This window comes from Patella vulgata, chromosome 6 (assembly GCF_932274485.2).
Source record: "Patella vulgata chromosome 6, xgPatVulg1.2, whole genome shotgun sequence".
Classification (NCBI taxonomy): domain Eukaryota; kingdom Metazoa; phylum Mollusca; class Gastropoda; family Patellidae; genus Patella; species Patella vulgata.
The window spans coordinates 3,384,808-3,401,370 of NC_065884.2; the positions used below are offsets into that span (position 1 = coordinate 3,384,808).

The 16,563-nt window shown below is 41.0% G+C and overlaps 1 protein-coding gene across 1 annotated transcript in view; it reads right to left on the reverse strand.

Moving 5' to 3' along the window:
• LOC126823244 (coadhesin) overlaps positions 1-16,563 on the reverse strand; it is a 66,683-nt gene that overhangs the window by 13,427 nt on the left and 36,693 nt on the right. The window lies entirely within an intron of this gene.

The following is a 16,563-nucleotide window of genomic DNA, read 5'->3' on the forward strand; positions in this document are numbered from 1 at the left end:
AATTGGACCAAATATGTTTACATAACGTTACATCATGACAGAATACTGCAGAAAAACCAATTGCGTGACAAACGAGACTATCAAATCGAAAACAATGTAAACAATACTGTTTTGAGACGAACATACATTCACCGTTTTAGGGAACACCCCAGATTAAATGAAGGGATAGATCTGATTAAACGGGAGGAATACACACACGCCCTCAAAAGCTAAGTATCAGAAGCCAAGACGCATGTTTCGAGAGCTGTGAAAATCAGTGACCATGACCAAAGATTTCGTTATATTTTATAGACAAAGTGAATCGTTGTGATTGTTTTGTGGATAAAAATTTCACTTTCTGCTTCGTTACTAATTGGAACTGTGCACTAAAACAATATTCTTGTAGAATTAACGGATTATCAAACTGCAGACTATCATCGCTTAATTAAAAGGATACCACTCCGAAATGTGCATCGCGAGTTAATCGAGGAACTTCACTACTATATTTCATGTAAGATTTTTTTTCTTTTTGTATATTTATTGTATATTTTATGTAACACCAACGCTTTTGTTATACTTGTTAAATTCTTTTTCGAATTGAATTATTGGGATTTAACCACACTACAGACCGTGTGACCAATAAACACTTAAATTCAAACGATTTATTGTATTTTCACAGTTACTGTTCTTTCAATTTCATTCCGTCACGTTACAATTCAGGGAATTTACTATAAACGCTTGAGCACAAGCCTTAATCAATCCGCCATTTAATTCCACATTCTTGGTCTTAGCATCGCCGAATATCTGGCAAAGAACATAACTACATATATATTAGTTTCACTTGCATTTAGGTTTTACATTCACATATTACAGAGAACAGGTCCGAGCACAACCTATACACATCAATCCGCCATTTAATTCCACATTTCTTTGTCGTAGCATCGCCGAATATCTGGTAAAGAACGCTTGAGCACAAGCCTTAATCAATCCGCCATTTAATTCTACATTTTTTGCCTTAGAATCGCCGAATATCTGGCATAGAACATAACTGCATATATATTAGTTTAACTTACATTTAGGCCTTACATTCACATATTACACCAGATATATTACAGAGAACAGATCCGAACACAACCTATACACATCAATTTTTGTTCCCCTCTATTGTCTCGTCTCACCCATTTGCATAATTACAAACACCTTCCCCAACCTTTGGAACATGGATAGGTCCCGCACCAGACGTCCTCTTCTTCCCACGCATCTACCAATGGACTGGCCTCAGTTAAGAAATAGATTCCAACCACCGCCAGGCTTCTACCAACCACCACCTGGATTCCACCAACCACCACCGGGATTCCACCAACCACCACCGGGATTCCAGCGCCGACCAAACCAGGGCCCACCAAAGGAGCGTCAACCAAACCAACGTCTACCAAAGGAGCGCCAACCAAACCAACGTCTACCAAAGGAGCGCCAACAACCCCAAAAAAATGCTGGTGTCGTGAAAGCCTTCTTTCAGTTCCTCCAATGCCTCCACCACTTGACCATTATGGAGAGCCAGGAGAATGGAACACCAACAAGAAGTTTCACTTGGAAGATCCAAGACCTGAATAAGTTCGTGAAGCCGGCCAGGAAGACGCCTACCATAGCCACTACCATTGAGACATTGAACTTGAAATGGGCCAAGGACGTCGTCTCATCCCTGTCGACACACTACCGAGCCATGCTAGCGGAGAAACTGGAGTACTTGAAGTCACGTCACTTTACCAAAGATGCTGTACAAGAGTACTCTAGCCACGCCCTAGCATGGGCCAAGAAGTCCTACGGCAAGCGACTTCAGGATAGTGTGAAGACAGAGTTCCACCGCCTACTGTCCAAGGTCTCTAAAACTGTCACGCCCCCCCTCCCACCACCCATGCACATTACACACAACCTTCTCCGGGACACACCCAACAAGAGAAAATTATCCCCTCGAGAAGGTACTTGCATTAACACTCCCTCGAAGCGTGCAGCTAGATCAACCAGTTCGCCCCGGGTTGTGTCTGGCTCACCTACTTCCTCGGGATCTATATCGCCACTAAACGCGCTTGTCGACTGTCTGTCCCCTAGATCGCCCATCATTCCTAACCCTAGAATCGCCACCAGATCTTCCACCAGATGTAGGCGATCACTCAACCTATCCCTAAAGAGACCTCACAGCTACAAAGGTAAAGACGAGAAGGATTTAGGGTTCCTACCACCCGTCATGGCAAAGACCCTGGTTATTGGATCCGCTAACCTGGCTAGGATTGCATCCTTCCTCGGGGACTGGGAGATCCATAGCTATTCTGGAGCCAAGATCAGCCACATCAAACAGATACTCCAGAACTACATGGGTCCTGCACCAGAAGAATTAGTGATACACGTCGTTCTCAACAACAGGGAGGAAAGTGGACCAAGGATACACGAGCAGATGCTAGATCTACTCTAGGTGACCAGAGCAGCTTTCCCAACAACCAAGTTCTTCGCCACACAGATCCCCACTTCTTCCCGAGTCCGACAAGAAAACCCGATCGCCTACCAAAACATCACCAGCTACAACCAACTGATCTCCACTGCACCTTCACCAAACGCCACCACATTAACAACCTTCAAGGGCAAAATAGAACTGAAAGGTAACGACGCAATCCACTGGAGCCCAGACACGGCCAGAGAGATCATCAACTGCTGGATGAGGAATTTAAACTAGGATTAGGGAAAAGGAATGAGAAGCCGTCTTTAGGACAGACAGTTGTCAATTTGAGCGACAGACTTCTCAACCCCCTAGAAATGAACATTCTTGATAAAGGCCTTAAATTCATCCCAACCCCCACAATAACAGCCATAGACCCCATCACCCAGGCAACCGATCGCTTCCAAAGAACACTTTCGTTGACTTATTTTTATAGGAACAAACCCGGCAGAGGTAAAAAATTATTCACAGCAAAATCCACATGGAAACCACCTAAAAAGTCATTATCACCAGCCATCCTAAAAACTTTCGACGAAATGAATATAGAAATATCATCCATTCAACCACAAAAACCAAATCTCAACCGAGCAACTAAAACGGCATTAAACACCCTTAAAAAAGACAAAAACATAATAATTAAGAACAGCGACAAAGGCTCGTGTTGTGTCATAATGAATCGCGCAGACTATATCTCAGAGGCAGAAAAACAATTAAGTAATCCTATACATTACACTAAATTAGACCAACCCATCTTTAAGGACACCGCAACTTTAATAAACAACATCTTATATGAATTGCAGGATAAGGAATACATAACAGCAAAACAATATGATTATCTATCTGCTAAATCTGACTGCCGACAAAGACATCTCTATACACTACCAAAAATACACAAAAATCCAGAAACAGAATGGTTTATACCTAATAAAATACCCAAGGGACGCCCAATAATATCAGACTGTGGCAGCGAATCATACAATATATAGACCATTTCTTATTACCCCTAGCATGCCAACACCCATCCTACCTTAAAGACACTAACGATTTCATTCAGAAAATCAAACAGTTAAGAGTCCCCGAACACACCATTTTAATATCCATCGACGTACAAAGCATGTACACGAACATTGATAATAACACAGGTATTGAAGCAGTTAGGAAAGCATTTCTTAGGAACCCGCAAGCATCCAGGCCGGACGAAGAAATCCTCAAACTACTCGACATTTGTCTGAGGAGGAATGACTTCGCTTTTAACGACCAAGTATACCTTCAGTCTTCCGGAACTGCGATGGGAAAACGATTTGCAAATCTCTTCATGGCGGAGTGGGAAAGGGAAGTTCTTCCACTCTGTCCATTAAAAGCAGATTTCTATGGGCGGTTTTAGATGACGTTTTCATAGTCTGGACGTACACACTAGACGAATTTTGGACGTTTTTCAACATTCTGAACAATCATCATCCATCTGTCAAATTAACCGCAAATGTAAGCCATAACAGCATAGATTTCCTTGATACTGTCGTGTTTAAAAGTAGCAACACCAAAATCACAGGCCAATTGGAAACTAAAGTATTTTTCAAAGAAACCGACACACATCAATTATTGTTCAAAAGCTCCTTTCACCCAAAACATACATTCTCTGGCATCATAAAATCTCAGATTCTCCGTTTACATAGGATATGTACTCAGAAGACCGACTATGAGTCAGCATGTACATTGGTATTTAGCAAACTAAGGGGAAGGGGATACTCCAAACGCTATCTACGACGTATAAAAAACAACACTCTTGCTGAACTTGCCGCCAAAGAAACAAATAATATACAATCAGCAGTCAAAACCAAAATTTGTGGCCATCCAAGATGTCAAACATGCAAAATCTTAAACATATCCGACCATTTCCATAACAAAACATCTGGCATAAAATTCCCAATATTAGACCAACTATCATGCAGTAGTTCAAACATAATTTATCTAATTTCATGCAGAACGTGTGACAAGCAATACGTAGGGGAGACTCAAAATGCACTTAGGGAAAGAATTAACGGTCACCGGTCAGACACAGTCACCAAAAAAGACAAACCTGTCTCAATTCATTTCAACCAACCGAATCATGACATTTCTGATCTCATTGTCACGCCAATAGAAAAGACCAAGAGCGACTTTGAAACTTCAGAAGAAATTAAAACGTTTAGGCTAACTAGAGAAAAATTCTGGATTGACAAATTGAAAACAACAGCCCCCCTAGGTTTGAATATTCATACGGCTAGCGCAATAGCTCCTTTTGTAGTTCCATTTAGCGCAACAGCAGCAAGTGCATCCAAAATCATCTGAAAACACTATACTGATCTCCAAGAAAATCACCCGAAAATATTCACACAGAAACTTATAATTGCATATTCTAAAAATAAAAATCTGAACGACATCCTTTTGCACAGTAAATTAGATTAAATAAGACCAGTCGCCACCCTGACCTAAAACAAACCATATATCAAATCCTATCCCTAACCGTTAGTAAATAAAATCAATTAGATATAAGAATCCCTAGCCCTAACCCGGTGACGTGGAACAAACACGATTTTTTAGAAAATCCAATCCGTAGTAAGAAACACACTAATGTGGCTCTCTCCCGAGAGCCTCAAATTTATTTTCTTTTTTCTTCAGAAACAATAATACCAGAATACCAGAAGCACCACCCAAGGAAGACCATCAGCGCCACCAACACCAATAAACAGTGAAATCGCCTTTGTATATAAATCTAATGTATTGTATGTATTTTTAATAAAACTAGGAAATATCACGAACTAATTTTTCATCATCCTAGGTCAGTGCTTATGTGGAGACTTAAACTCTCCCCCAAATTCTTTAAAACCCCTAAAAAATATAAATAAACACTATGTGGCCATGCTGTCTACGAAGACACCGCGTGCAAAAGCATTATGGTTACGTTGCTGGCTGAGCGGGCGATAAATATTTGGTTTAGGCGGTTATGTTTTTTGGGTACCTACATGCGATTCACTCTGATAAGTGGCAGAAAAAAGTTAACAAAATATTACTGACAGGCTAACTAGACACAATTTTATGGAACACAGGTACTCTTCACTTCACACATGTTTCCAGGATGATTATCTCTGTGGGTTTTTTTAGCAGTATAAACCATATTTGGATATGTACAGGTTTTTTACAGATAGAATCTTAACTAATCCTTATAATTGTTGTAAATAAATACCAATTTGGGCCTACTATGTAATTTTTTTTTTTGGGAGGGGGTCCAAGTATATTCAGACCCCCCCACCCCCGAAAAACAATTGGGGGGGGGGGGCGGACCCACCCATGAACTCGACCGCGGCCTATTTCAGTCATGTTTAGTACACTTGAAGACAGGAGACTCCAGTCTTAAAAATTGCAAGGTCGCATCTTAAAACAGCTAACAGTGACCTTGGGGTGGCAGGGGATTTCACACCGCTCATACGTAAAATTAGAAAGGCCCTTATACCAAAACTTATCCAAGCGAAAGCTAATAATGACGCGGTCATAACCTATCTTAATTATGACAAACTGTTTATCGGGCAAGATGTTTTCACGAACGATGTTGTGAATAACAAAATAGTTAAAATCGGACCAAATAAAACAAGTAGCAACACAAAATAGCAACTCACAAAAGATGCCGTTAGTCAAAGGAAAAGTCACACAATGTCTCATTTAAAATCTCAAATGTGAAGTTCATCTCATGAAATGTGAATGGTTTTAAAAATAAGCTTAATCATTATGTCTTTCATCTCTACCTGAAGACGTTTGATGTTATATATATGTTTATCAGAAATATGGTGTAATAGTGATATGAACCTTCACCGTTATTTTCCCGAGTATTACGAGGTATTCTGTATACGTGGTAACAGGTAAAGAGCGATATTTCTCAAATTTGATGGCGATGTTTTCGGTTGGTCTCAAAACATTGTGTTGTGCGTTGCATATATTGTACCAGAAGGTTCAAAAATACACGCGATAGGCTGTGGGTTCAACAAGTTTGAGGACAATCTATTCAATATCGTGGCCGACAATTCGAACGCGAATTTAATACTACTTGGCGATTTTAATGTGCGAACAGGTACCCAGCGAGATTAAATCATCTGCGATTCGACGAAACACCTTCCGGGTTTAGATGAAGCAGGCTACGTGGTCGACAATACTAAGAAAATACGTTCATCAAAAGACACAGAGACGAATAGTTTTGGATTAAAACTACTTACGTTGTGTTCAGTCTTCAATATCCTCATAGTGAATGGCCGCGTTAGTGGACTACCTCGCTGTAGCGTCAGATATTTTCGACAATATCGAACACTTTGCGGTTGAAAATTGAACGGAATGTGACGTTTCAAAAACTGCGACGGTGCATGAAAACGAGGTCGATTATACCCAATACATCAAATATAAGTGGCGCGAAAATTCTAGTGGAAGCTTTAAAACTGAATTTGAAACAAGATTAAATATTCTCTTTCAAGATTTCGAGAATATACTGACTAATAATATCGATACTGCTGTTTCAGCTTTAATAGAATGCATAAAATCTTCTGCCCAGTCAATGATTTGCAAATCCAATAGGAATTTTCAAAAATTAAGTGCAATAAAGCAGCCTCCTTGGTTTGACAACGATTGTATATCCAGCAAGAAAATAAAATATGACGCCCTCAATAAATTCAGAAAAAGCAACTGTAATCATGATTGAATTCTGTATAATGTAAACAAAAACAACTTCAAAGCCCTATGTAAAACAAAGCATCTAGAATATGCTTCTATTATGCGAGTCTTTACACAAGAACATACACGATCCTAGCAAGTTCTGGGAGACAATCAAGAGTTTCCGACCTAAACCCCACGTTTGGGTGAATCACTTTAAATCAATACTCAATCCTATAAAGTTTCAGCAAATACCTGATTGCTCTCTTGTTGACACAGTCCATACCAACTCTTTACCTCCATCCGATGATATTCGGGTGCTAGATGATATTGTCCTATTACTGAATCAGAGAAACGAAACTGTGTTGCTCGTATGAAACCAGGAACCTCCCCAGGTCCAGATGGAATTGGTATCGACTTCTACAAAACTGGCATAGAGGCTTTAGCAACTTTATTACAAATTTTTTTCCGGCGTGATTCCCCCTTGTAGTGATGCAGGACCTGACAAGGACAGCTGTCTAGTCGTTCGGATGGCACGAAAACCGAGGTCACGTAAAAGATCCCATGACAGTTGGAATTCGATATAAGAGTAGGCCGTAGTGCCTTATAGGCACACTGTATGGCGTATGCCCGTCTTTATTATCCCAGTGCGGAGCAGAACAGTAGGACGTAAAACCCCATTTCATTTCATCATATTTTACATGATTTTGATAGACGTGATTTAAATAGTTCAAAGGATTCCAAATACAACCGCTACACGGATGAGTTTCAGTCCAGTTAAATACTCCGACGAGTTGTAATAATAGCTAGAAACCATCTACTATTGTTTTCTGAAACACATGTACTGTATACAGCATGTTCTAACAGCAACTCGGGGGGTTGGATGGCCGAATGATTAGCACGCGCGCGCTGTATCACGAGGCCTGTCATTGAGTCAAATGGCGTGGTTTCGAATCCCCGGTTGTACGTGACAAGGAATAGGGTTGCCTGTCCAACCTCGTGGGTTTTCTCCGGGTCCTCCGGTTTCCTCCCACTGCTAGACCCCTACGCGCAAGCGAATTATTGAAATAAAATTAAACCATATGTTAGTCCCTAGTCTGTGTCGAGTGGACGTTAAACCCGATTTCTCTCTCTCTCTCTCTCTCTCTCTCCAACAGCAACTTGAAACTCCAAGTGTTGATAACCCCCGGAACTTCACCGCAATTCCCTAAAGAAAGATTGTACTCTGAGGCTTCCGAAACTACGCACACGTTTAATTGATGTGGTGAACTAGTTGTGTTGAATCAAGTGTCTTATTGCCAAGTACCCCTATTCCTAAGAAATAAAGATAGAACAAATGTTAGTCCAGGAATGACCTAGATTGAGTCGATGTTAAACCCCATCGTTTTCTCTCTCTGTTTTTGTTTTATACTTACAGTAACGAAACCTCTATGTGCAGACCACTTCCTTGACGTCTTTGTTCTTGTTGACGCTTCTGCAAATATAACTGATGAGGAGATCGGGCAGGAAAGGGATTTATTGCAAAAACTTTATACTGAGCTGAGAATTGATGGTAATGCTAGGCGCTTCGGATTCATGGCTCATGGTGGTGTACCCAGTGACTCCAATCCCTTTGAAGATCAAGGGGAATCCAATTACCTTGCGTTAGGTATCGGAACTATCACTAAACAGAAGAGGCGTATCTCTACGATTGGTAGAATAGGAGGCATGCCATTATTAAGAATGGCAATGTATACTCTGTGGAATGATCTTAAATATAATGGAATGAGAGACTCTCGACGAATTGGTATTTTGATAACCGGTGAATATATTGTTAAACACCTAATTTGAATAGCTAATCCCATTTATGTTGGGTACCCCGCAGCTGGTACCATAACGAGTCTAATAGCGGCCCGTGTTCTCCGAATCAGCAATTCATGACCGCAACTTGACGGACGTTTTCTTCTCAAGATCAGAAGCAGTTCATGACCGCAACTTGACGTATCCGGTTGTCTACCACGCAGCTGTAACGTTGATATCGTTGACTTAGCAACAAATAACTTTTATAAATGAAAACAGATCAAAGTTGTCATTTTATACGGATAATGTTTATTAGTTGGTTAAAGGAGTTAAATCGCTATTATTTTGGATCTAGAAATTGGCACAAATGAGTCGCAACACATATAATAATGTAATGTGAATTTATATAAACTGTTTTACATTCAATCGTGTCCTTTTTACTGTGAATTTACTGGGTTTAACGTCCCACTGATCTGTACCGACTGGGCATACGCCATACAGTGTGATAATGAGTGAAATTTGGCCCGGATAGCGACACAACAGCCTACCCTTATACTGAATTCCAACTGTCAAGGGGCCGACTGGACAACTATCCTTGTCAGAACCTCCGTCCTGCAACACTGACAAGAGGAAACCTCATCGGATAATCCCTATTAACTTTCGCGACCAACCTCCAGGTTAGCGAACCAACGTCTTACTGACTGGCTCCCTCCATTTGAATAAAGACTATTTCATAATTTAACATGAAAGTTTATTTCTGAAATTGTTGTACTTACCTATTACGGCGGTGTGATGTGTGCCGTTCTTGAATCACCATGCGTTAAACGTATTTTGAGTCTCCCTGTGTTTGCTTTTTGGGTCTCTGGTTCTGCAGTTCGGGATTCGAGTCCGGTATTGTTCCAAGTCCGGTATTGTTCCAAGTCCGGTATTGTATTACCGGATTACACTGACAAAGCTGCGCATTAAAACCCGAGAGCCTTTCTTGGCCAACATCGACATCATACAAGCTTTCAACCCTGCCCGGTGCTGCTTAGACTGCTAACGGGGGCGTTTTGACCAACGAAAATCAGGGAAACTTTCGAGTCGGGCAAAGGCACATGAATTAACATTACGTTCAGTGACAGTATAGCGGTACCTAGGCATTAATCCGAATTAAATACAGATGTGACGTCATACTTTGATAAAGGCGTACTATTATTTCAGATACTGGTACGTGCAATGTGCAAAGCGTACATTATTTATACTAGTGAAATATTGGACCCGCGTGACGTATTTCTTTGAAAAGCACGTGTGGGATAGTGTCTGTATTTTAAGCTGTTTAATCGTCTTGAGCTAAAGACACTGCATAATATATTGAAACTCAGATAACGCATTATGCAGTATCACTATATTACTTAATGTCTCGCACTCGACCATTAAAACCTCGTGGGTTTTCTCCGGGTGTTCCGGTTTCCTCCCACTGCTAAAGACCCCTACGCGCAAGCGAATTATGAAAATAAAATTGAACCATATGTTAGTCCCGAAATGGCCTAGTTTGTGTCGAGTGGACTTTAAACCCCATTTCTCTCTCTCCCTCGCTCGAGCATTAAACTACGCATAATGCATCCTTAATGGAGTAGTCTCCCTTTCTTTGAACCGATCCAATTATTCACGATCCAGAATATGAGAATGTAGTTACTTTGCCGATATTTGAGCGTTCAAATGAAAGAATGTTAACATGGCCGTGCTTTTGCACAAGACATTATCTGGTATCAGTCCGTCTGTGGTGGGGAGCATTCAGGCCAAAGAAAATTTGGAAGAGGCTATAATTAACATTAAAATCATTGGTTGTCTGTATCTTGGGTATTAACGAAGATATGGTAGACATTTCCTAATACTTTTAATTTCTAGAGACTTTCTTATGGATTTGTCAAATAATTAACTGTCCAACTAATGATTTATATAACACTCGAAGCCAGAAAAAAAACCGCAATTAGCGGATTTCACTCTTTAAATTTCCTGTTTGAATGTTAGTCAGTATTCATTTCCACTCGGCAAACCTCAGCAGATTCCAATACCCTACATCGAGTCAATGACGACGCCTTTGAAGACTGTTTTATCATACATATATTTCAAAGTCCGAAGAAGTTTTTCTTTCAAGTTTATCCTATTTTCTTCAAACAATGACAACTCAATTTGCACTGAAAATTCTACACACACTTCGAACGACACAATTTTGATAACTTCTTTTTAACAGCGGCAAGTTTTCATGATAAGTAAACCGGTGCCACATCGCAATTCTATAGGCGTAGGTACATATCACTTACCGTCATACAGCCGAGGCTAGATGTAGAGTTACGGAATCTGCCGAGGTTTGCCGACTGTATTCATTTCATCATGTCTTTGTTAAACTTGATTGAATCCGAACCATTTAGATTCCGTTTTCACTAATGATCAGACAGAGAGAGAGAGAGAGAGAAATGGGTTTTAACGTCCACTCGACACAAACTAGGTCATTTCGGGACTAACATCTGGTTTAATTTTATTTCAATAATTCGCTTGCGCGTAGGGGTCTTTAGCAGTGGAAGGAAACTGGAGGACCCGGAGAAAACCCACGAGGTTGGACAGGCGACCCTAGTCCTTGTCACGTACAACCAGCGAACCGAACCCACGCCAGCTGACTCAGTGACCGACCTTATGATACAACGCGCACGTTCTAACCATTCGGCCATTCAACCCCGACTGATGATGAGACATTTGTGAGACACGTCTGACTTGAAATACGCCAAAGGTTATTTTTGAGTTTGTTTTTATTCATTTTTTTTTTTAGTGGGTGGTGTTTCGATGAGGTAGGTGTAATAATGCCCGTTTTAAACAAATATGTTTCTTTGTATCTAACATGAGACCATATATAATACAATATACGTTCGTATATGTCTAGTTATCAATGTTTAGGCATCGGCATTGTTTCTTATATAATGTGGTTTAACGTCCTGCTGTTCTGTCCTGGCATACAAAGGACAACTATGTAGACACATGACGTCATCAGTTTCTACACTCTCGTCACGGTGTGTGATCAATGTCAAATTGCCCGGATTCAGTTATACAGTCAAGTGCATGAGTATATAGGTATAAAGAAGGTATGCAGGTATAAAGGTATGTATTTTGGGGAGATCGGACAAAGGGACTTAAAGGTGCAGGGTTAGGTTAGGGTTATAGATGTATATACAGACCTGGCCATTCTCGCTGTACTACTTCAAAAAAAGATAATCTATATATATATTAAAATTTGTGACTGTCGTTTGTCTGTCTGTCTGTCTGTTCGGGGTTGGCGGCTACACTAGGTCTGCCCCCAGTCTGAAATTTGGGGTATAGGGTTAGCTCGGACCGGGAAGTAACATAGGCCAGGTGGCGTTAGTGTACCACTTCCGGTTTCGGAGTTATGACTCCCGAGCGAAGCCGGTCTGTTCGGGGTTGGTGGCTACACTAGGTCTGCCCCGAGTCTGAAATTTGGGGTATAGGGATAGCTCGGACCGGGGAGTAACATAGGCCAGGCGGCGTTAGTCTACCACTTCCGGTTTCGGAGTTATGACCCCCGAGCGAAGCCGGTCTGTTCGGGGTTGGCGGCTACACTACCACTTTAGTCTACCACTTCCGGTTTCGGAGTTACGACCCCCGAGCGAAGTCTGTTCGGGGTTGGCGGCTACACTAGGTCTGCCCCGAGTCTGAAATTTGGGGTATAGGGGTAGCTCGGACCGGGGAGTAACATAGGCCAGGTGGCGTTAGTCTACCACTTCCGGTTTCGGAGTTATGACCCCCGAGCGAAGCCGGTCTGTTCGGGATTGGCGGCTACACTAGGTCTGCCCCCAGTCTGAAATTTGGGGTATAGGGTTAGTTAGGACCGGGGAGTAACATAGGCCAGGTGGCGTTAGTCTACCACTTCCGGTTTCGGAGTTACGACCCCCGAGCGAAGTCTGTCTGTTCGGGGTTGGCGGCTACACTAGGTCTGCCCCGAGTCTGAAATTTGGGGTATAGGGGAAGCTCGGACCGGGGAGTAACATAGGCCAGGTGGCGTTAGTCTACCACTTCCGGTTTCGGAGTTATGACCCCCGAGCAAAGCCGGTCTGTTCGGGGTTGGCGGCTACACTAGGTCTGCCCCGAGTCTGAAATTTGGGGTATGGGGTAGCTCGGACCGGGGAGTAACATAGGCCAGATGGCGTTAGTCTACCACTTCCGGTTTCGGAGTTATGACCCCCGAGCGAAGCCGGGTATCCTGCAAGTAAAATATAAATGCATAGAAAATGTTGCGTGTTTGATCACTGCATTGGCCGAGAAAGTCCATCGGGATTTTCCGGCGTGGTTTCCCTTTGTCAGTGATGCAGGACGGAGGGCCCGACAAGGACAGCTGTGGTTTGGATACATTGGCATGCACGTAAAAGATCCCTTGGCAGTTTGAATTCGATATAAGGGTAGGCCATAGTGCCGCTGTTCGGGTAAAATTTCCCTCATAGCACTCTGTATGGCGTATGCCCGTCTTCATTAGCCCAGTCGGAGCAGAACAGTAGGACGTTAAACGCCATTTTATTTCAGTGTGTTAGGAATGCTAACCAGGGCCAGCGTCTAGTCAATCGAATGACACAAAAAAAAACAGGTGCCATCTACACTTTGGCATGCACATAAAAGAATACTCGACAGGTTGGGTTCAGTTTCTGTCCGGGCAAAATACCCCTCATTGCACACTGGTGGCCTACCTTAAAACGCTGAAAAGAGGAATGGTTATTGTTTTTATTGACATCTAGAACTAACAGCCGACATGAATGGCAGAATAATTGGGTGGACTGATATATTTGTCAAGCTATAGGCCTACATATATTTAACGCCTAGTAGACTCGTATCAATAACTATTGAACCTTTAAAAATATACGTCAAAAGCCAACAAGTCATGTAATGAAATTCATGTATTACATTGAGTAAATGGTTTACGCCCATACACAATCTTAAAGATGCATTATGTAAGATTTAGATAAAAAGCTGACAGTGCTCGCTATAATAATTAAAAACTAGATAATTACAAGAGAATTTGTTGAAAATTTCAGTCAACTTTTTTTTTTTATAAACAATATTTTATTCAGGATGTCTGAATGGGAGGGGAACAGACTTAGTTTATGTAAAACTCCTCTCCCTAAATAATATACATACATAATATTAAAACAAAGGAACAAAATGGGTGTATATACACAGTTAAAATGGCAAACATATACATAGATATATGTAAATACATATATATATATATTGAGATGGATGGCGGTGTACAATATATATTATATGTTACATCATCACGTAAATTTAAAACTAATATTGTAAATAAAAACTGTTAATGAGCAAGATTAAAATCTGTTTGACATGTCAATAAACTTGTGGACTTGATTAAAAATATTGTTGTTTACATCGGTACAGTGTTTTGTGGACCCGATCAAGAGACAGTTAATGTTTTTATGATCGTATTGTAATTTGTCTATGGTTTCCTTTCGTGCATTTGAACGTAAGGAGCCTTGCAAGAGGTAGAGATAAGGATCTTCAAAAATGTGACCACAGAGGCATGCGGGGCTGTCAGCAACGTGTCACTTTATTCTGAGCGACGTTAGGACTATCTGGAGAATAGTGGACTCTCGATTTTCATTACTACCGTTGTTACGATAATAAACAAAGTCTCGACTATCCATTTTTTAATGAAATCCTAAACAGTCAATCGTGTTAAAATCCAATGATGGCATTGAGAGTTGATTATGGTCTTGGCAAGTTAATTAAACATACATTAGCTAATTCTGCCTATATTAGGTCTTTTTGTAGGCCTGAAATGTTTTCTAAATTATTAATTAGACATTAATTAACTGATCCAGGCCATAATCGACTGTCGATGGCATCGGATTTCTCCGATATTAAATAGATTAGAACAGTTCGGCAATACTCTGATTTAAGCTAAAAATGGAAGAGCGAGACTTAGCTTCGAACAACCAGTACGGTGGTTATTGCACACCTCTTGTCAAACCTTCAAAGGCTAATATCTTCGCTCGCAATAATTTGAATGAAATTTTCAAAATATTCATTTTGCATTTTCTATTTTCGAACTATTATAGCAAGAGTGACTAGCTCTTTATCTAAATCTTACATAATGTATCTTTAATGTCGAATTAATAATTTAGATCTGAACTAGGCAGATTTAGCTCTTGAATAATGGATGTTTAACGATCATGAATAAGATGATTTAAAGAATGTTTTTTATTTCAAGTATGACATGAGTTTACAATAATGGATATAATGGATTTTTTACCCAAAAAAAGTGTAGCTGATACAAATTCATCTCCATGGAATGTATACATTTCAATACAATTACTCATATGTACAAATGTCAGAATAATAGCTGAAATAAGAAAAAATAAATAAAATAATAAATGAATTTTCTTTAACCAAATTGATCTAATCTTAATTACACTCGATGAGTCCTAACCAGGTAATAACCATTTGAAGTTTACCCGTGGATCCTACATACCGCGTCCGCAAGCTTTATGCATCATATCGGAGCTGAGAAGGTTCCTCGGAATTTTCCGGCGTTGTACAATTAAAACAACCCAGGGGATCACGTGGCTAAGTGGGTAAGACGCTGGCTCGTTAGCCTGGAGGTCGGGTGTTCGATCCCTGTATTGGCCGAGAAAGTTCATCCAGATTTTCCGGCGTGGTTCCCCCTTGTCAGTGATGCAGGACGGAGGGCCTGACAAGTACAGTTGTCTAGTCCTTCGGATGCGACGAATACCCGTGTATACATTGGAATACACGTAAAAGATCCCTTGGCAGTTGGAATTCGATATTAGAGTAGGCGATAGTGCCGCTGCCCGGGCAACATTTCCCTCACAGCACACTGTATGGCGTATGCCCGTCTTCATTAGCCCAGTATATGAGCAGAACAGTAGGACGTTAAACCCTATTCCATTTCATTTCATAAAACAACCCTTGGCAGTTTGAATTGGATAAACAAAATAGGCGGTAGCGCCACTGCCCAGGCCACATTGCCCTCATAATATTAGTCCTCGCAAGCCTGGAGGTTGCGTGGTCGATCCCTGCTGCATTGGCAGTGAAAGTTCATCTGGACTTTCCGGCGTGGTTGGCCTTGTTAGGCCCGACAAGGACAGCTGTCTAGTCGTTCGGATGGCACGAAAAACCGAGGACCCGTTTATACATTGGCGTACACGTTGGAATGCGATATAAGGGTAGGCCATAGTACCGCTGTCCGGGCAATATTTCCCTCATAGCACACTGTAAGGCGTATACCCGTCTTCATTACCCCAATAGGAGTAGGACGTTAAACCCCATTTCATTTCTTTATTAGCCATGTTAGTGTTTGACGCTAACTCTCAATTATTTCGCCTCGGTAATATCAATATTTGAATCTTTGATTTGTATCCGTTTTTATCGGGGGAGAAAACTTATCTACTGCCAATCTTCTAAAACCTTCTATATTATGAGCACTTTTCAGCCTCCACAATTATTTATTTGAATATAAAAAAAAATTGCTTTTTGTCACTTTAAAAGGTAAATAGAGTTTACTATATGATTATGTTATACAATATAAGGCGAGGCCCTGCTCTTCCCATTTATTTCTTTGTCCA